Source organism: Bombina bombina, chromosome 1 (genome assembly GCF_027579735.1).
Source record: "Bombina bombina isolate aBomBom1 chromosome 1, aBomBom1.pri, whole genome shotgun sequence".
NCBI lineage: Eukaryota > Metazoa > Chordata > Amphibia > Anura > Bombinatoridae > Bombina > Bombina bombina.
In genome coordinates this window covers 679022462-679044930 of record NC_069499.1, presented here as the reverse complement: position 1 = coordinate 679044930, position 22469 = coordinate 679022462, and positions in this window count along the sequence as shown.

Genomic DNA, 22469 nt, shown 5'->3' with positions numbered 1-22469 from the left:
ATGACATAATCTTGTTAGTGTTTCCATTTTCTCTGGTGCATTTGGTTCAGTCCATTCCATTTTTGCTAGTTTAGGTTAAACAAAATATTTTTACTTTCAGGGTATTTATCCTGATAGATGATACACTCCATCACACTGTGGTTTTAATTTTTATTCTATTTTTAATATTTTAGCAATAAAAATTAAGTTTTATCCCTTTCCCCTTCCACTGGATGATTCCCTTTGGGTTATCCCTGTACCTTTAGGCTCCTATCCCTATTGGTGTTGAGTGCTACTTATGTGCATACTCCTTAAAATGTTCTCATTTGAAATCTCCTCCAGTCGTTTGAAGAGGATGCTCCGCGCCGGATGTCTTGAAGATGGAGCCGCTCCGCGTCGGAAGGATGAAGATAGAAGATGCCGTCTGGATGAAGACTTCTGCCCGTCTGGAGGACCACTTCTGCCGGCTTCGTTAAGGACATCTTGCCGCTTGGATGAAGACTTCTCCCGGTAAGTGAATCTTCAGGGGTTAGTGTTATGATTTTTTTAAGGGTGTATTGGGTAGGTTTATTTTTTAGGTTAGGGACTTTGGGTCTGCAAAAGAGCTAAATGCCCTTTTAAGGGCATTGCCCATCCAAATGCCCTTTTCAGGGCAATGGGGAGCTTAGTTTTTTTTAGTTAGGATTTTATTTGGGGGGTTGTTTGTGTGGGTGATGGGTTTTACTGTTGGGGGGGTTGTTTGTATTTTTTTTACAGGTAAAAGAAAAAGGCCCTTTTAAGGGCTATTGATAGTTTAGTTTAGGCTAGGGTTTTTTTATTTTTTGGGGGGGCTTTTTTTTATTTCGATAGGGCTATTAGATTAGGTGTAATTAGTTTAAAGATCTGTAATTAGTTTTTTATTTTCTGTAATTTAGTGTTTGTTTGTTTTTGTGATTTAGCTAATTTAATTTAATTTATTTAATTGTATTTGATTTAGTTAATTTATTTAATTGTAGTGTAGTGTTAGATTTGAGTGTAACTTAGGTCAGTTTTTATTTTACAGGTAAATTTGTATTTATTTTAGCTAGGTAGTTATTAAATAGTTAATAACTATTTAATAACTATTCTACCTAGTTAAAATAAATGCAAACTTGCCTGTAAAATAAAAATAAACCCTAAGATAGCTACAATGTAACTATTAGTTATATTGTAGCTAGCTTAGGGTTTATATTATAGGTAAGTATTTAGTTTTAAATAGGAATAATTTAGTTAATTATAGTAATTTTATTTAGATTTATTTAAATTATATTTAAATTAGGGTGCGTTAGAGTTAGACTTGGGTTTAGGAGTTAATAAATTTAGAATAGTGGCAGCGACGTTGGGGACGGCAGATTAGGAGTTAATAAGTATAATGTAGGTGGCGGCGGTGTCGGGAGCAGCAGATTAGGGGTTAATCAGTATAATGTAGGTGTCGGTGATGTCCGGGGCAGCAGATTAGGGGTTAATAAGTGTAAGATTAGGGGTGTTTAGACTCGGGGATCATGTTAGGGTGTTAGGTGTAAACATAAAATGTGTTTCTCCATAGGAATCAATGGGGCTGCGTTATTGAGCTTTACGCTGCTTTATTGCAGGTGTTAGACTTTTTCTCAGCCGGCTCTCCCCATTGATGTCTATGGGGAAATCGTGCACGAGCACGTATAACCAGCTCACCGCTGACTTAAGCAGCGCTGGTATTGGAGTGTGGTAAGGAGCACAATTTTGCTCAACGCTCACTTCTTGTCTTTTAACGCCGGGTTTGTAAAAACCCGTAATACCAGGTAAGTGAGCGGTGAGACAAAACTGCTCGTTAGCACCGCACAGCTTCTAACGCAAAACTCGTAATCTGGTCAATAGTTTACCTATAAATACACTGCATTTTAATAATATGAGTTATACAATAATGTTCCCATTACTGGTGATATAATAACTACACATATCCTTCTAAAGGATAAACCACCCTGTTTACTGCAGTGTCAGGCACAGGCCTTTGATAAGCTCATCAAGTTAGTAGTAACAATAAGAGAGCAGGACTGCATAAAATTCATCTTTATATATGGCACAATATGCCAGTAAACAACCTTGCTTTCAATTAGTATGCTGGAAACATTCCTCAGCAGCTATAATGAATTAGCCATGGGGCAGACACACAATATATTCCAGTTGTCTAATTGCAATCCTGTCTGCCTATGCTTTATGGATGCAATCTTACAAACCCATGTTTACAAATTTCTGCTTTGAAATCTTCTTTCTTCATGCCCCTGGTTTGAAAATGTGCATATTTCACATTAATGTGTTCTGCTTTCTTACTCTGCAAAATACATTGCAACTGCATCTTCAGTAAACTGTTTCATTTCCAGAACTGACTGCTGTGTAATTGGGATCTTGAAAGAGTTAAAGAAACATTACCAATAAAAATGATATTTTATTACATAATCAAGTCTACAGTTACATAATGAACTCCCAGGGCACGATCCGATATACGGCAAAGGTTTCGGCGCAATCGTGGGAACCTGTGCCGCCCGTAATTTCACCTTGCACATCAGGGTATTACATATACTGCGCCGTTAGATGCTAAACTGGCGTAAGTAGGACAAACTGGCGTTCTTCCGCAAATACACATTTTAGTCGTCACAAGTAACTTACGCCTGTATTTTGTCCACGTAAAGTCTCAATAAAGAGTAGTTTTATGCAAATTAGGCTAACACTCGTAAAAATGAACCGCGACTTCATCTAAAAATGTGACACGTAATTACGCTATTAAAAATTCATATATAAACCCATGCGCAGCCGCTATTTTCTTCAGTGTGTTTGGATGGTTCGTTGAGCTACAGCACACTACACTGAAGTGGAGGATTAGTTAGAGTAGAGAGAGAGGCGCAAACAGAGGAGTTAGTTAGGTCGCATTGTTGTTTGATTAAACTTGTACACTTACACATATTTTTACATATTGCATACATACATATACAAAGAAACCACACTTTTTTTTCTAACACCTCACACATTTTATTTAAATTTTACAGTGTGATAGGCTGAGTGCTTGGTTGTGATTGTGTGTGATTGAACTGGGAGTGAGTGTGTGTAGTGTGAGGATGGCAGGGAGAGGTAGGGCGGAGGGGAGAGGAGTGGCAGGGAGAGGAGTGGCAGGAAGAGGAGTATTGTAGAGGACAGGAAGAGCAGTGGGGTCCCCGTCAGGGAGTAAGTGGAGTGGGGAGAGCTAGAAGGGATGATGGGAGGGGAGATGCCCGAGAGCCCCAGAGACCAGGCACATCTAGAAGAGGGACAGAGGGTGCACATGGGGACAGAAGGGGGGAGGAGGGAGATGATAGGGAGGAACCCACACCAGGGACATAACAGGGAGCAAGCCAGGTGTCCACAGAGGATGAGAGGATGAGATGTCCAAACTTCTTATTCAATGAAAATGTTGCCCTAGTCCAGGCCATCATGGACAATTACAGTGCCCTCTTTGGCCAGGAGAAGGGCAAACGCAGTGCCAAAAGGCGTAAAACAGCATGGTTGGCGGTAGAGGATGCCGTCAACAGTGTGGCCCCGCAGAGGAGGACTGTTGAGGGCCTTAAAAAGCGGTGGAATGACTGCAAGAGGCGGGTGAAAGAAAAGAAGGGGCAGGAAGCTATGCACCAGAGGGGAACAGGCGGTAGTCCACCCCTGGACATAGAATATAACACCTGGCAGGAGATGATACGCAGGTCCCTGAGTATCACAGCAGTCCGTGGACTTCCAGGGGCTCGTGACTCAGGGACTGCAACCACAGCACATCATGCTGGGGAGTAACATCCCACACACCAGTATAATATGTATTTGAGATATAACATCCTTTAATGTCACACATTCATGTACACAATGAGGAGCATGGTATTTGGCCTACTAACAAAAACATCTACAATTATACTTGACATTAATGCTACTTAACACAATGCAATTCATGATATGAGGTGGAATAGTGCAATACTAACATGTCTCAGAGTAACACAGGCCACAAGCCACATGTAGAGTTTTCAATAAATGGACACTATAGCCATCACAATACTTTTAGCTCAAGAAAGCAGGTTCTGTGCCTTCATCAGGCTAAAGTAAATTGTGTGACCATAGTGTCACTTAAAGAACACATTTTTTCCATCATTGACATGTACACATAACTATTGTATGAATCTAATACGTGATAAAATCCCAGTGGAGGGGCGCACAAAATAGTATACAATTAGATGGTGGTCAGTAATAACCCACAAAGGCAATTTACAATTTAAACAGACCAATTTAAACAGACCAATGTTATCTTGTTAAATGAGAGATATATCAATATATGGTTGTCTTTGTATAAGTCTCTTTTGAAATCAATAGAAAAGAAAATGTCTTTATTTTATAAAATAAACTGATAGCTGATGGTGGCTGCCTCCTCTTCACCGGATGATCCTGGTAAGAACTAGGAGAAATAGAAAACAACAGAGGGGCGCCTCATGTGTAGTATTATCTTGATGATGACATATGAAAATACAACAGAATAGCCAAATGAGTACTCACATACTCCAGGAGCACATTTATGTGCTGGTAGGGGCAGGCTGTAGATTTATGTGGGTGTGACAGCTCACCCGTTCAGGGATACTTCCAATGCTGTGGTGCTACAACAAGTGTGATAAAGCAGACAGAGAGCACTATGTGTGCAGACCATTAAAGATGAAACATAGGTCTGTGCTTTATAGTAAAAAGTGGGTACTCACATACTCCCAAAGCACACCAATGTGCTGGTAGATACAGGCTGCAGATTCAGGCAGGTGTGGCAGCTCACCCAAACAAACAATCTTTTTGGTATTGGTGCAGTGAGAACAAATGCAGGCTTAATGCTTCTCAGTAGCTATGTCCTTTGCAGTGGTGGTAGGCAGATGGTAGGAGATGAGATCCACTCCAGAGATAAAAGTTTGCAAATATGTATTAAAAACAGAAATTTAAAAATTAAAAAACAACGCGTTGCAATCATTGGTGCCAACTGGGTGACCCTGTAATCCACTCTTTGTAACAACCTTGGTGTTGTTTTTTAATTTTTAAATTTCTGTTTTTAGGGTGAGCTGCCACACCTGCCTGAATCTGCAGCCTGTATCTACCAGCACATTGGTGTGCTTTGGGAGTATGTGAGTACCCACTTTTTACTATAAAGCACAGACCTATGTTTCATCTTTAATGGTCTGCACATATAGTGCTCTCTGTCTGCTTTATCACACTTGTTGCAGCTCCACAGCATTGGAAGTATCCCTGAATGGGTGAGCTGTCACACCCACATAAATCTACAGCCTACCCCTACCAGCACATAAATGTGCTCCTGGAGTATGTGAGTACTAATTTGGCTATTCTGTTGTATTTTCATATGTCATCATCAAGATAATACTACACACGAGGCGCCCCTCTGTTGTTTTCTATTTCTCCTAACTATTGTATGAAACACATACCTGTATACTGCACATATTAAAATCCCTCATATCACAAATCACAATGTGCACATGCATGTTATAGAGTTTGACATGAGAATCAGTATAGGCCCTAGCATGTATCAATGTACATTGTATGCCCACATGGACATATATATCACTGTACTAATCCCTCTCATCATTTGACTCCTCCACAGAACCTCCTGTCATGAGGATGCAAACAGGCATGCCGCCACCTCCACCACCACCACCAGTCACAGGCATGCCACCACCTCCACCACCAGTCACAGGCATGCAGCCACCACCACCAGTCTTCAGGCAACCACATGAACAGTGTGCTGCCAGACATGAGCAGGGTTGGATGGCTTCAGTTGAGGACCCGGAAGTGATGCCACCACCATTGACATATGACCCCTGACAAGATTCCTGGCCAGAGGAATATTCTTATTTTGGCTTTGAGGGGGAGCCAAGACAGCCACAAAGGGTCCATGTATTTACCCAGCCCCCCAACACAATCTCAGGGCAGTCATGGCTTTTACACACAGGCTATGTCACAAGAAGTGCCAACTGGACAGGCTGAGTGGTCACACACTGGTCATCAGTGGGACTATCAATCCACCCTGAGAGCTCCACCATCCTCTTCACTTGGGAGAGCTCCACCATCCTCTTCACTTGGGAGAGCTCCACCATCCTCTTCACTTGGGAGAGCTCCACCATCTGCAGATGAACATATAGCTGAAAGTACTCAAGCATCAGCAGATGCAGCTGAAAATGTCCCACAAGCACCAGCAGATGCAGCTGAAAATGTCCCACAAGCACCAGCAGATGCAGCTGAAAATGTCCCACAGGAACCAGCAGATGCAGCTGAACCTGCACCTCAAGCAACTAGAAGCCCTGCTGCTCAAGAGCCTGTGGATGCATTGTATTCTCCCCTGGGTGAGGAATACATTGCACTCCAGAGGAGGCTCATAACAAGCTGCGAGAGCAGACAAAGAGGCCAAGAGAGGTTTCACAGGAGCCAAGAGAGGTTACACAAGCGTAGCATAGAGCTGCAGAGGGACATGGCAGCATCATTAAGTGGAATTGTTCAAAACCAGTCACAGATGATGCAAATTCTGTCTGATATGCAGATGCAGATGGACAATATATGGCGGGAACAAAATCAACTCTTGGGTGTGTTGGTTGAGCATTTTACACACCAGCAGGACACTGCCTCCAGCCTATCATCTGTGGCCAGCACTCCAGCAGAAACATCTGAATCTTCTCAAACCAGGAGAACAAGGAAATCCACTACAGTCACCTCAGCCCCCTCATCCAAGAAGCCTAAAAAGATATAAATATTCTTATAGTTCACCATAAATCTTGTCCTCTGTTATTTACCATATAATTGTCATCCACATCCATGTGAGGTGTGTTTTAGTACACTAATATTGTTAAAACATATAATAAGGCCTGTGTGGAAATGGCCCAAAAAAGGTAATATTATCATGTTTATGACATATTCATGTTCTATAAACCACATCACATAGTTGTGTATGAAGGGTACATATAGTAATATTCACTTCTAAGATGTAAATCAAAGTTTCTCACATCCAATATAAATTGCCACGTGGGTATATATATAAATAATAATGTATTTACAGAAGGTGTGAACATAAGGTATAAACATCCATTTTCATTCTTATTAATGATAGTCAATAAATCATAGTGACCTAAACATGAATTAAACAAATGAGATATTTTCAGTAATTAGGGTGGTTAAGGGAAGGGGGGGTGGGATGTAGTAGTTTCACTTACATGCAGTGGAAATATGCAGTATGTAATTCTATGACCAGCTGCAGCAACAACAGGAGCAGGGACAGCTACAGCACCATGACTAGGGACCTCAGCAGCAACAAGAGCATCAGCGGGTATATCATGAACAACAGGGGCTTGTAGGGCTTCCAGCACCCCTTGTGCCCCACGAGGCTGTCTATCTATGTAAAGCAGGGGAAACATGGTGGCTAATGAGGGTGTGCACTGGCAAGTGTTTTAAGGCTTCTGGGTGAGAGGTTGTGCTGTTTGTGATTGGTTTGACACAGGGGCAGGACTAATAGATGCTTAGAAGAGGTTTAACTGTTTGAGATCAAGTGGCTGATATGTATTTGATTGAGCATGTGTTTGTTAGGCCTCCAGAGAGTTACATTGGTTTTTAAGTCAGTGCAAGGGTTGCTGCGCCTGCAATTTGTGGCAAGATGAGAATGGAGTAGATTTTCTGAATTCTGCACGCGTAAGTCCTTACGCTGTATATTGGATACCAAATTGTGCGTCTGTTCTATGTTAGTCTATGAGTAAAAAAAATACGGGCGAAGGGTGAAAAATATATAATATAGATAGAGCATGCAATTTTAAGCAACTTTCTAATTTACTCATATTATCGAGTTTTCTTCGTTCTCTTGGTATCTTTATTTGAAAAAGCAGGAATGAAAGCTTAGGAGCCAGCCCATTTTTGGTTCAGAACCCTGGATAGCGCTTGTTGATTGGTGGCTACATTTAGCCACCAATTAGCAAGCTCTATCCAGGTGCCAATACTAATGTGTACCCACTGGGGAAGCTATAACATCTCTACTGTGGCAACTTGATCCTGTTACAGAAGAAAAACTTTGGTACTTAACTATTCTCTCATACATTTCTTTATTTCATTGCAACCACTTTAAAGATAGGAAAATATACCCCCCCCCCCCCACATGAGATGTCTCAGCAATTAAAGAAGATGTAAAAGTCAGAACCAGCTACCCCTTTTATAGACACTCAAGGGTATTTGCTGACTATGGGCATTTCTAATGTCCTAATAGCGGCAAAAAGTTCCACTAATAATATGCTTAACCCTGTCTGTGCTCTCCTGAATGGCCACCACAAATCCCTTACCAAAAGATGTAACCACTCCTATGTGGAGCTATTTTTTTGTTTCATCATTTGCATTGTTCTCTTGGTATCCTTTGTTTAAATTCATTCATAAGTAGGCTGAGGAGCAGCAATGCACTACTTGGCGCTAGCTGCTGATTGGTGGCTACATATATATGCCTCTTGTTATTGACCAACCAAATTTTCAGCTAACTCCAAGTAGTGTATTGCTGCTCCTTCAACAAAGTATACCAAGAGAAGTAAGGACATTTGATAACAGAAATACATTGTAAAGTAGTTAAAAATTGTATGTGCTATCTTAATCATGAAAGAAAAAATGAGGGTTTCATGGAGACATAGGGCTCCTTTTATCAAGCAGCAGATGCTGCTTCAGAGGCCCATTGTTTCAGACTCGCCTGAAACGTAAGTTAAGAAGCAGCAGTCGTAAGACCACTGTTCCTTAACTTCTCTGCCACCTAAGAGGTATTCGAGGTATTGGTTCCAATTTGGTGTGGTTTAAGGGCCATAATGCTTTAATGCAAAAGCGGTTAAACACACACAGCAGAAGTGCTGCTCCGGGCCCGCAGAGCACTACTGATCCCAAGTGAAAACCGCCGCTGATTCATGTGACTAGAGATGCTGACTGACCAGAGTGGCACTTCTACTGTGTGTTTAACCCCTTTTAATATTAAATGCTCTAATGAATTAGAACATGTCATTTTTCGACTATTATGGCCCTTTAATGTTCATAAAGATATAAAAACTTGTTAACAAAGTTTGTCCTTATACCTCTTAGTGCCACTTGAATAATATAAAAAGGTTCCCAGAATAAAGCAGTCGGTCAAATTACTTCTAAATTCCACTTGAATATGATAGAAATATTACTATGTAGTTTTGTGTTTTTGTAAATGTAATTGGAAATAGCAAACCAACTAATTCATTTAAGCAGAGATATTTATGATAATTGTGATGGATCCATGCAAAGTCATTTGCAAAGAAGATGAAGACTATTCTCCAGGTTCATGAATAAGTCACATGATAGTGTGTGTTTTGGGTGATGTAGATGGGAATGACTAGAGGAACAGTATGAGATTACAGTAAAATTCCATCATGCAACCATGTTCAGCACAAATACAGCTTATTTTTTGCATACAATGCCAAGCAAAGGCTCAATATATCCAGTATCCAGACAAACAACATATACATTAGGGAAATGGGATGGTGCATCAAAATATTTGGAGAATAACATTCTTACCACATGTCCATAAACTGGACAACACTACTATGGGTCAAGCAACATATATTGTCTGAACCAGTTACATTACTTTATGTGGAACAACACAATTCTGACTCAATTTTGTAGAACAAAAACATAATTTATTTTTTTATATTGGCAAGTGTCCATGAGCTAGTGACGTATGGGATATACAATCCTACCAGGAGGGGCAACGTTTCCCAAACCTCAAAATGCCTATAAATACACCCCTCACCACACCCACAATTCAGTTTAACGAATAGCCAAGTAGTGGGGTGAAAAAGAAAGGAGTAAAAAGCATCAACAAAGGAATTTGGAAATAATTGTGCTTTATAAAAAAAAAATCATAACCACCATAAAAAGGGTGGGTCTCATGGACTCTTGCCAATATGAAAGAAATTAATTTATCAGGTAAGTTCTTACATAAATTATGTTTTCTTTCATGTAATTAGCAAGAGTCCATGAGCTAGTGATGTATGGGATAGAAATACCCAAGATGTGGAACTAGAGAGGGAGGGATAAAATAATAACAGCCATTTTCTGCTGAGAAAATTAAATCCACAACCAAAAAAATAAGTTTTTCTCATAAATGAAAGAAAAAACTTAAAACATAAGCAGAGGAATCAAACTGAAACAGCTGCCTGAAGAACTTTTCTACCAAAAACTGCTTCCGAAGAAGAAAATACATAAAAACGGTAGAATTTAGTGAATGTATGCAAAGAAGACTAAGTTGCTGCTTTGCAGATCTGATCAACTTAAGCTTCATTCTTAAAAGCCCAGGAAGTGGAAACTGACCTAGTAGAATGAGCTGTAATTCTTTGAGGTAGGGCCTGACCCGATTCCAAATAAGCCTGAAATGGCAGAAGCCTTCTGACCTTTCCTAGAACCAGAAAAGATAACAAATAGACTAGAAGTCTTCCTGAAATCTTTAGTAGCTTCAACATAATATTTCAAAGCTCTTACCACATCCAAAGAATGCAAGGATTTCTCCAAAGAATTCTTAGCATTAAGACACAAAGAAGGGAGAACAATTTCTCTATTAATGTTGTTAGAATTCACAACGTTAGGTAAGAATTTAAATGAAGTCCGCAAAACTGCCTTATCCTGATGGAAAATCAGAAAAGGAGATTCACAAGAAAGAGCAGATAATTCAGAAACTCTTCTAGCACAAGAAATGACCAAAAGGAACAACACTTTCCAAGAAAGTGGTTTAATGTCCAAAGAATGCATAGACTCAAAAGGAGGAGCCTGTAAGGCCTTCAAAACCAAATTAAGACTCCAAGGAGGAGAGATTGATTTAATGACAGGCTTGATATGGACCAAAGCCTGTACAAAACAGTGAATATCAGGAAGCTTAGCAATCTTTCTGTGAAATAAAACAGAAAGAGCAGAGATGTGTCCCTTTAAGGAACTTGCAGACAAACCTTTATCCAAACCATCCTGAAGAAACTGTAAAATTCTAGGAATTCTAAAAGAATGCCAGGAGAATTTATGAGAACACCATGAAATATAAGTCTTCCAAACTCGATAATAAATCTTCCTAGAAACAGATTTACGAGCCTGTAACATAGTATTAATCACTGAGTAAGAGAAACCTCTATGACAAAGCACTAGGCATTCAATTTCCATACCTTCAAATTTAAAGATTTGAGATCCTGATGGAAAAATGGACCTTGAGACAGAAGGTCCAGCCTTAATGGAAGTTGCCAAGGTTGGCAGCTGGATATCCGAACAAGATCTGCATACCAAAACCTGTGAGGCCAGCTACCAGCAACACAAATGATTGTTCCATGATGATTTTGGAAATCACCTTTTTGAAGAAGAACTAGAGGCCGGAAGATATAAGCAGGTTGGTAACACCAAGGAACTGCTAATGCATCCACTGCTTCCGCCTGAGGATCCCTGGACCTGGACAGGTACCTGGGAAGTTTCTTGTTTAGATGGGAAGCCATCAGATCTATTTCTGGAAGACCCCACATCTGAACAATCTGAGAAAACACATCTGGATGGAGTGACCACTCCCCTGGATGTAAAGTCTGACTGCTGAGATAATCCGCTTCCCAATTGTCTATACCTGGGATATGAACCTCAGAAATTAGACAGGAGTTGGATTCTGCCCAAGCAAGTATTCAAGATCCTTCTTTCATGGCTTGGGGACTGCGAGTCCCACCCTGATGATTGACATAAGCCACAGTTGTGATATTGTCTGTCTGAAAACAGACAAATGAACGGTTCTCTCTTCAACAGAGGCCACACCTGAAGAGCCCTGAAGATAGCACGAGTTCTAAAATATTGATTGGTAACCTCGCCTCTTGAGGTTTCCAAACCCCTTGTGCTGTCAGAGATCCCCCGTCAGCTCCCCAACCTGAAAGACTTGCATCTGTTGTGATCACAGTCCAGGTTGGACGAACAAAAGAGGCCCCTTGAACTATACGATGGGGATCTAATCACCAAGTCAGAGAGAGTTGAACATTGAGATTTAAGGATATTAATTGTGATATCTTTGTATAATCCCTGCACCATTGGTTCAGCATACAAAGCTGGAGAGGTCTCATATGAAAACGAGCAAAGGGAATCGCGTCCGATGCTGCAGTCATGAGACCTAAAACTTCCATGCACATAGCCACTAAAGGGAATGACTGAGACTGAAGGTTCCGACAAGCTGAAACCAATTTTAATCATCTCTTGTCTGTTAAAGACAGAGTCATTGACACTGAATCTATCTGGAAACCTAAAAAGGTGAGCCTTGTCTGAGGAATCAAAGAACTTTTTGGTAAATTGAACCTCCAACCATGTCTTTGAAGAAACAACACTAGTTGATTCGTGTGAGATTCTGCAGAATGTAAAGACTGAGCTAGTACCAAGATATCGTCCAAATAAGGAAATACCACAATTGCCCGTTCTCTGATTACAGAGAGTATGGCACTGAGAACCTTCAAAAAGATTCTAGGAGCTGTCGCTAGGCCAAATAGAAGAGCGACAAATTGGTAATGCTTGTCTAGAAAAGAGAATATCAGAAACTGATAATGATCTGGATGAATCGGAATATGAAGATAAGCATCCTGTAAGTCTATTGTTGACATATAATGCCCTTGCTGAACAAAAGGCAGAATAGTCCTTATAGTCACCATTTTGAAAATTGGCACTCTTACATGACGATTCAAACTTTTCAGATCCAGAACTGGCCTGAAAGAATTTTCTTTCTTTGGGACAATGAATAGATTTGAATAAAACCCCAGACCCTGCTCCTGAAACGGAACTGGTATGATTACCCCTGAAAGCTCTGGATTTACTGGGATGTGTGAGAGAAAAAACCTTCTCACAGGAGGTCTTACTCTGACTCCTATTCGGTACTCTTGAGAGACAATACTCTGAATCCAATGATTTTGGACAGAATCTGCCCAAATGTTTTGGAAGTATCTTAATCTGCCCCCTACCAGCTGAGCTGGAATGAGGGCTGCACCTTCATGCAGATTTGGGGGCTGGCTTTGGTTTCTTAAACGGTTTGGATCTACTCCAAGTTGAAGGTTTCCAATTGGAACCAGATTCTTTGGGGGAAGGATTAGGTTTCTGTTCCTTATTTTGACGAAAGGAACAAATGCGGTTAGACGCTTTAGATTTACCCTTAGGTTTTTATCCTGAGGCAAAAAAACTCCCTTCCCCCCAGTGACAGTTTAAATAATCGAATCCAACTGAGAACCAAATATCTTATTACCTTGGAAAGAAAGAGATAGTAATCTAGACTTAGATACCATGTCAACATTTCAATATTTAAGCCACAAAGCTCTTCTAGCTAAAATAGCTAAAGACATAGGGGGGTAGTTATCATCGTGTCAACTTTCCTGCCTTCGCCGGCCCAATACGCCCGCCTAAGCTCGCCTACCTTCACCGCCGCGGACCTGAAAAAATACGCCTAAGTTATCAAATAAAGCTGTCAAAAAGCTGTGGGCAATGAGCAGCGGACTGTGATAGTTATCACTCATCCGATCTCGCTGCTCTTCGGCTTTTTTACAGCTTTATTGCTAGCCTGTCACTAAGCACTCACACTAAACTGCACTGTTCTACCCCCTATACCAGCGCCCCCGGAGCCCCCCGCAACTAAATAAAGTTACTAACCCCTAAACCGCCACTCCTAGACCCCGCCGCAAGTCTTATAAATGTATTAACCCCTAAACCGCCGCTCCCGGACACCGCTGCCACCTACATTATACCTAGTAACCCCAATCCTGCCCCCCCTATACCGTCGCCCTCTATAATAAAGTTATTAACCCCTATCCTGCTGATCCCGCACCTCGCCGCAAATAAATAAATAGTTTAACCCCTAAACCGCCGCTCCCTGAACCCGCCGCAACCTATATTAAATTTATTAACCCCTATCCTGCCCTCCCTAAACCGTCGCCACCTATAATAAATTTATTAACCCCTATCCTGCCCCCCACTACACCGCCGCCACTGTAATAAAATTATTAACCCCTAAACCTAAGTCTAACACTAACCCTAACACCCCCCTAACTTAAATATTAATTAAATAAATCTAAATAATATTTCTATTATTAACTAAGGCCTAGATTTGGAGTTTGGCGTTAGCCGTGAAAACCAGCGTTAGAGGCTCCTAACGCTGGTTTTGGCCGCCCGCTGGTATTTGGAGTCAGTGATTAAAGGGTCTAACGCTCACTTTTCAGCCGCGACTTTTCCATACCGCAGATCCCCTTACGTCAATTGCGTATCCTATCTTTTCAATGGGATCTTCCTAACGCCGGTATTTAGAGTCGTTTCTGAAGTGAGCGTTAGAGCTCTAACGACAAAACTCCAGCCGCAGGAAAATAGCAGTAGTTAAGAGCTTTCTGGGCTAACGCCGGTTCATAAAGCTCTTAACTACTGTACCCTAAAGTACACTAACACCCATAAACTACCTATGTACCCCTAAACCGAGCTCCCCCCACATCGCCGCCACTCGATTAAAATTTTTTAACCCCTAATCTGCCGACCGCCACCTACGTTATACTTATGTACCCCTAATCTGCTGCCCCTAACACCACCGACCCCTATATTATATTTATTAACCCCTAATCTGCCCCCCTCAATGTCGCCGACACCTGCCTACACTTATTAACCCCTAATCTGCCGAGCGGACCTGAGCGCTACTATAATAAAGTTATTAACCCCTAACCCGCCTCACTAACCCTATAATAAATAGTATTAACCCCTAATCTGCCCTGCCTAACATCGCCGACACCTAACTTCAATTATTAACCCCTAATCTGCCGACCGGAGCTCACCGCTACTATAATAAATGTATTAACCCCTAAAGCTAAGTCTAACCCTAACACTAACACCCCCCTAACTTAAATATAATTTACATCTAACGAAATTAATTAACTCTTATTAAATAAATTATTCCTATTTAAAGCTAAATACTTACCTGTAAAATAAATCCTAATATAGCTACAATATAAATTATAATTATATTATAGCTATTTTATGATTAATATTTATTTTACAGGCAACTTTGTAATTATTTTAACCAGGTACAATATCTATTAAATAGTTAATAACTATTTAATAGTTACCTAGTTAAAATAATAACAAATTTACCTGTAAAATAAATCCTAACCTAAGATATAATTAAACCTAACACTACCCTATCAATAAATTAATTAAATAAACTACCTACAATTAACCTAACACTACACTATCAATAAATAAATTAAATACAATTGCTACAAATAACTACAATTACATAAACTAACTAAAGTACAAAAAATAAAAAAGAACTAAGTTACAAAAAATAAAAAAATATTTACAAACATAAGAAAAATATTACAACAATTTTAAACTAATTACACCTACTCTAAGCCCCCTAATAAAATAACAAAGCCCCCCAAAATAATAAATGCCCTACCCTATTCTAAATTAAAAAAGTTAAAAGCTCTTTTACCTTACCAGCCCTGAACAGGGCCCTTTGCGGGGCATGCCCCAAGAATTTCAGCTCTTTTGCCTGTAAAAAAAACACATACAATACCCCCCCCCCAACATTACAACCCACATACCCCTAATCTAACCCAAACCCCCCTTAAATAAACCTAACACTAAGCCCCTGAAGATCTTCCTACCTTGTCTTCACCATCCAGGTATCACCGATCCGTCCTGGCTCCAACATCTTCATCCAACCCAAGCGGGGGTTGGCGATCCATCATCCGGTGGCTGAAGAGGTCCAGAAGAGGCTCCAAAGTCTTCCTCCTATCCGGCAAGAAGAGGACATCCGGACCGGCAAACATCTTCTCCAAGCGGCATCTTCGATCTTCTTCCATCCGGTGCGGAGCGGGTCCATCTTGAAGCAGGCGACGCGGATCCATCCTCTTCTTCCGTTGTCTCCCGACGAATGACGGTTCCTTTAAGGGACGTCATCCAAGATGGCGTCCCTTGAATTCCGATTGGCTGATAGGATTCTATCAGCCAATCGGAATTAAGGTAGGAATTTTCTGATTGGCTGATGGAATCAGCCAATCAGAATCAAGTTCAATCCGATTGGCTGATCCAATCAGCCTAGCAGATTGAGCTCGCATTCTATTGGCAGATTAGGGGTTAATACTATTTATGATAGGGTTAGTGAGGCGGATTAGGGGTTAATAACTTTATTATAGTAGCGCTCAGGTCCGCTCGGCAGATTAGGGGTTAATAAGTGTAGGCAGGTGTCGGCGACGTTGTGGGGGGCAGATTAGGGGTTAATAAATATAATATAGGGGTCGGCGATGTTAGGGCAGCAGATTAGGGGTACATAGGGATAACGTAGGTTGCAGCGGTTTACGGAGCGGCAGATTAGGGGTTAAAAAAATATGCAGGGGTCAGCGATAGCGGGAGCGGCAGATTAGGGGTTAATAAGTGTAAGGTTAGGGGTGTTTAGACTCGGGGTACATGTTAGAGTGTTAGGTGCAGACGTAGGAAGTGTTTCCCCATAGGAAACAATGGGGCTGCGTTAGGAGCTGAACGCTGCTTTTTTGCAGGTGTTAGGTTTTTTTTCAGCTCAAACAGCCCCATTGTTTCCTATGGGGATATCGTGCACGAGCACGTTTTTGAGGCTGGCCGCGTCCGTAAGCAACTCTGGTATCGAGAGTTGCATTTGCGGTAAAAATGCTCTACGCTCCTTTTTTGGAGCCTAACGCAGCATTTGTTTGAACTCTCGATACCAGAGTTAAATTTATGGTGCGGCCAGAAAAAAGCCCGCGGAGCGTTAACAGCCCTTCTACCGCCAAACTCCAAATCTAGGCCTAAGTTAATCCTATTTAAAACTAAATACTTACCTATAAAATAAACCCTAATATAGCTACAATATAAATAATAATTATATTGTAGCTATCTTAGGATTTATTTTTATTTTACAGGCACCTTTCAATTTATTTTAACTAGGTACAATAGCTATTAAATAGTTATTAACTATTTAATAGCTTACCTAGCTAAAATAAAGACAAATGTACCTGTAAACTAAAAACTAACCTAAGTTACAATTACACCTAACACTACACTACACTTAAATAAATTATTCCTATTTAAAACTAAATACTTACCTGTAAAATAAACCCTTAGGCCTAGATTTAGAGTTTGGCGTTAGCCGTGAAAACCAGCGTTAGAGGCTCCTAACGCTGGTTTTAGGCTACCTCCGGTATTTGGAGTCACTCAAAAAAGGGTTTAACGCTCACTTTTCAGCCGCGACTTTTCCATACCGCAGATCCCCTTATGTCAATTGCGTATCCTATCTTTTCAATGGGATCTTTCTAACTCCGGTATTTAGAGTCGTGTCTGAAGTGAGAGTTAGACATCTAACGACAATACTCCAGCCGCAGGAAAAAAGTCAGTAGTTAAGAGCTTTCTGGGCTAACGCCGGTTTATAGAGCTCTTAACTACTGTACTCTAAAGTACACTAACACCCATAAACTACCTATGTACCCCTAAACCGAGGTCCCCCCACATCGCCGCCACTCGATTAAATTTTTTTAACCCCTAATCTGCCGACCGCCACCTACGTTATCCTTATGTACCCCTAATCTGCTGCCCCTAACACAGCCGACCCCTGTATTATATTTATTAACCCCTAACCTGCCCCCCACAACGTCGCCGCCAGCTACCTACACCTATTAACCCCTAATCTGCCGAACGCAAAGCGCCGCCACCTACATTATAGCTATGTACCCCTAATCTGCTGCCCCTAACACCGCCGACCCCTATATTATATTTATTAACCCCTAATCTGCCCCCCACAACGTCGCCTCCACCTGCCTACACTTATTAACCCCTAATCTGCGGAGCGGACCGCACCGCTATTATTATAAAGTTATTAACCCCTAATCCGCCTCACTAACCCTATAATAAATAATATTAACCCCTAATCTGCCCTCCCTAACATCGCCGACACCTAACTTCAAACATTAACCCCTAATCTGCCGACTGGAGCTCACCGCTATTCTAATAAATGTATTAACCCCTAAAGCTAAGTCTAACCCTAACACTAACACCCCCCTAACTTAAATATAATTTAAATCTAACGAAATAAATTAACTCTTATTAAATAAATTATTCCTATTTAAAGCTAAATACTTACCTGTAAAATAAACCCTAATATAGCTACAATATAAATTATAATTATATTATAGCTATTTTAGGATTTATATTTATTTTACAGGTAACTTTGTATTTATTTTAACCAGGTACAATAGCTATTAAATAGTTAAGAACTATTTAATAGCTAAAATAGTTAAAATAATTACAAAATTACCTGTAAAATAAATCCTAACCTAAGTTACAATTAGGAACAGCCAATAGAATGCGAGCTCAATCTGATTGGCTGATTGGATCAGCCAATCGGATTGAACTTGATTCTGATTGGCTGATTCCATCAGCCAATCAGAATATTCCTACCTTAATTCCGATTGGCTGATAGAATCCTATCAGCCAATCTGAATTCGAGGGACGCCATCTTGGATGACGTCATTTAAAGGAACCATCATTCGTCGTTCAGTCGTCGGCCAGGATGGATGTTCCGCGTCGGAGGTCTTCAGGATGCTGCCGCTCCGCTCCGGATGGATGCCGCTTGGATGAAGACTTCAATCGGATGGAAGACCTCTTCTTGCCCCGCTTGGATGAAGACTTCAGCCGGATCATGGACCTCTTCAGCCCCCCGCTTGGGCTTGGATCAGGACATCGGAGGAGCTCTTCTGGACAGATCGGTGAACCCGGTGAGGTGAAGACAAGGTAGGAAGATCTTCAGGGGCTTAGTGTTAGGTTTATTTAAGGGGGGTTTGGGTTAGATTAGGGGTATGTGGGTGGTGGGTTGTAATGTTGGGGGGCTTGGGTATTGTATGTTTTTTTTTACAGGCAAAAGGGCTGAATTTCTTGGGGCATGCCCTGCAAAGGGCCCTGTTCAGGGCTGGTAAGGTAAAAGAGCTTTGAACTTTAGTAATTTAGAATAGGGTAGGGCATTTTTTTTATTTTGGGGGGCTTTGTTATTTTATTAGAGTAGGTGTAATTAGTTTAAAATTGTTGTAATATTTTTCTTATGTTTGTAAATATTTTTTTATTTTTTGTAACTTAGTTCTTTTTTATTTTTTATACTTTAGTTACTTTATTTAATTGTATTTATTTGTAGGAATTGTATTTAATTAATTTATTGATAGTGTAGTGTTAGGTTAATTGTAGGTAATTGTAGGTAGTTTATTTAATTAATTTATTGATAGTGTAGTGTTAGGTTTAATTGTAACTTATGTTAGGATTTATTTTACAGGTAATTTTGTCATTATAATTTATATTGTAGCTATATTAGGGTTTATTTTACAGGTAAGTATTTAGCTTTAAATAGGAATAATTTATTTAATAAGAGTTAATTTATTTCGTTAGATTTAAATTATATTTAAGTTAGGGGGTGTTAGTGTTTGGGTTAGACTTAGCTTTAGGGGTTAATACATTTATTAGAATAGCGGTGAGCTCCAGTCGGCAGGTTAGGGGTTAATGTTTGAAGTTAGGGTCGGCGATGTTAGGGAGGGCAGATTAGGGGTTAATACTATTTATTATAGGGTTAGTGAGGCGGATTAGGGGTTAATAACTTTATAATAATAACGGTGCAGTCCGGTCGGCAGATTAGGGGTTAATAAGTGTAGTTAGGTGGAGGCGACGTTGTGGGAGGCAGATTAGGGGTTAATAAATATAATATAGGGGTCGGCGGTGTTAGGGGCAGCAGATTAGGGGTACATAGGGATAATGTAAGTAGCGGCGGTTTACGGAGCGGCAGATTAGGGGTTAAAAATAATATGCAGGGGTCAGCGATAGCGGGGGCGGCAGATTAGGGGTTAATAAGTGTAAGGTTAGGGGTGTTTAGACTCGGGGTACATGTTAGAGTGTTAGGTGCAGATGTAGGAAGTGTTTCCGCATAGCAAACAATGGGGCTGCGTTAGGAGCTGAACACGGCTTTTTTGCAGGTGTTAGGTTTTTTTTCAGCTCAAACAGCCCCATTGTTTTCTATGGGGGAATCGTGCACGAGCACGTTTTTTAGGCTGGCCGCTTGCGTAAGCAACTCTGGTATCGAGAGTTGAAGCTGCGTTAAATATGCTCTACGCTCCTTTTTTGGAGCCTAACGCAGCCTTTATGTGGACTCTCAATACCAGAGTTATTTTTATGGTGCGGCCAGAAAAAAGCCGGCATTAGCTACGCGGGTCGTTACCGACAAAACTCTAAATCTAGCCGTTAGATAGCTACAATATAATTAATAATTACATTGTAGCTATCTTATGATTTATATTTATTTTACGGGTAACTTTGTATTTATTTTAGCTAGTTAGAATAGTTATTAAATAGTTATTAACTATTTAATAACTACCTAGCTAAAAGAAATACAAAATTACCTGTAAAATAAATCCTAACCTAAGTTACAATTAAACCTAACACTACACTATCATTAAATAAATTAAATAAATTACCTACAAATAACTACAATTAAATACAATTACATAAACTAACTAAAGTACAAAAAATAAAAAAGCTAAGTTACAAAAAATAAAAAAAATAAGTTACAAACATTTAAAAAAATATTACAACAATTTTAAGCTACTTACACCTAATCTAAGCCCCCTAATAAAATAACAAACCCCCCCAAAATAAAAAAATGCCCTACCCTATTGTCATGATTTTGTCCGTTCATCACCGTGTCACCGCGGCTCCCGGATCTTCTCTGAGTAAATGACGTCACGTTGCTTAGCAACGTGACGCTTCCTCCGACACACCCCTCTGATGACGTCGCCGCTCCTGCCTTTAAACCACGGTGGGAGATCTTACTCGGGGCCCGTTTGTTTGTTCCCCTTGGAGTTTGTGAGTACCATACCAAATTCTGTTTTATATTCTTGTGTACCGACTTCTGCCTGCCTGACCAAGCCTTTTGCCTTAACCCTATTACTGATGTTTGGATGCCGACTTCTGCCTGCCTGACCTTGCTTTTGCCTTAACCCTGCTACTGTTATTTGGATACCGACTTCTGCCTGCCTGACCTTGCTTTTGCCTTATTCTACTACTGATGTTTGGATGCCGACTACTGCCTGCCTGACCTTGCTTATGCCTTTCTGTTTGTTATAAGCCTGCTTGAAGGGACATTTACTTTCACAAGCTGCACAAGAGAACTTTGCCTTTCTGTTTGTTATAAGCCTGCTTAAAGGGACATTTACTTTCACAAGCTGCAAAAGAGAACTTTGCCTTTCTGTTTGTTATAAGCCTGCTTAAAGGGACATTTACTTTCACAAGCTGCAAATAAGAGCATTATCTTTGTATTTTTCTAACCTGCTTAAAGGGACGTTTTTTCCTTTGTGGCTTCCTTGCATACTGGAACAATTATTTTTTTTTTTTACCATTCTCATCTGTTTCCTGAGTGGGTCACGTCCTGGTTATTTCTCAGTGTGCTAGCGTGTGCTTTCTATTCACGCTAGCAGTTGGGTTGCATCCCGGACTGATTCCTAAACGGCTGACATTACAAACGGGCCCTAAATGGACCCCACTGAATTATCCATGGCCGTGGCTCACCAGGGACAGCTATTGGGATCTCATGCCACCCACTTGCAGTCTCTGGACACTAAACTTGATCAAATAACTGCTCTATTACAAAATGTGGTTGCTACTGCACCTCCCAATCCTAATCCCAATCCTAATCCTATTGAGGCATTACCTCCTTCGATTCCTAACAATCAGTCTCAGGTACAACTGAGTCCCAGGATACCTCTTCCGGATAAATATGATGGGAATCCTGAAGAATGTAGAGGCTTTTTGAATCAATGCCGTCTCCATTTCCGGAATAGCCCTACTCTTTTTGCTACTCCCTCTTCTAGAATCACATTTCTTATTTCATTAATGAAAGGAAAAGCCTTGGCTTGGGTATCACCTTTGCTAGAAAAGAATGACCCTATACTTTTGGATGTTGATACATTTCTCTCTATGTTTTCAAATGTATTTGATAAACCTGGAAGGTCATCTGCTGCTGAAGCCACTCTCTTGGATTTACGTCAAGGTAGTCAACCAGTTTCTCAATACGCTATTGAGTTCCGCACCCTTGCCTCTGAAACTACTTGGAATCAGGGAGCACTTAGAGCCGCTTTTCGTAAAGGACTTTCTGAGCGTCTCAAGGATGAATTGGTGTATCGGGAACTTCCAGAATCCTTAGAAGCCTTAATAAATCTTTGTATCAGTCTCGACGCCAGATTTCGTGAACGCCAACAAGAAAAGGATAGAACACAGAGGTCTTCAACTCGAACTCCTTTTCGTTTGGCTCCTCGTTTTTCTAATCCAGTCACTCCTGCTTCTCCTACTCCTGATCAGGCTGAACCCATGGAAGTGGGAAGTATAAAATTAACTGAGACTGAACGCTTGAGAAG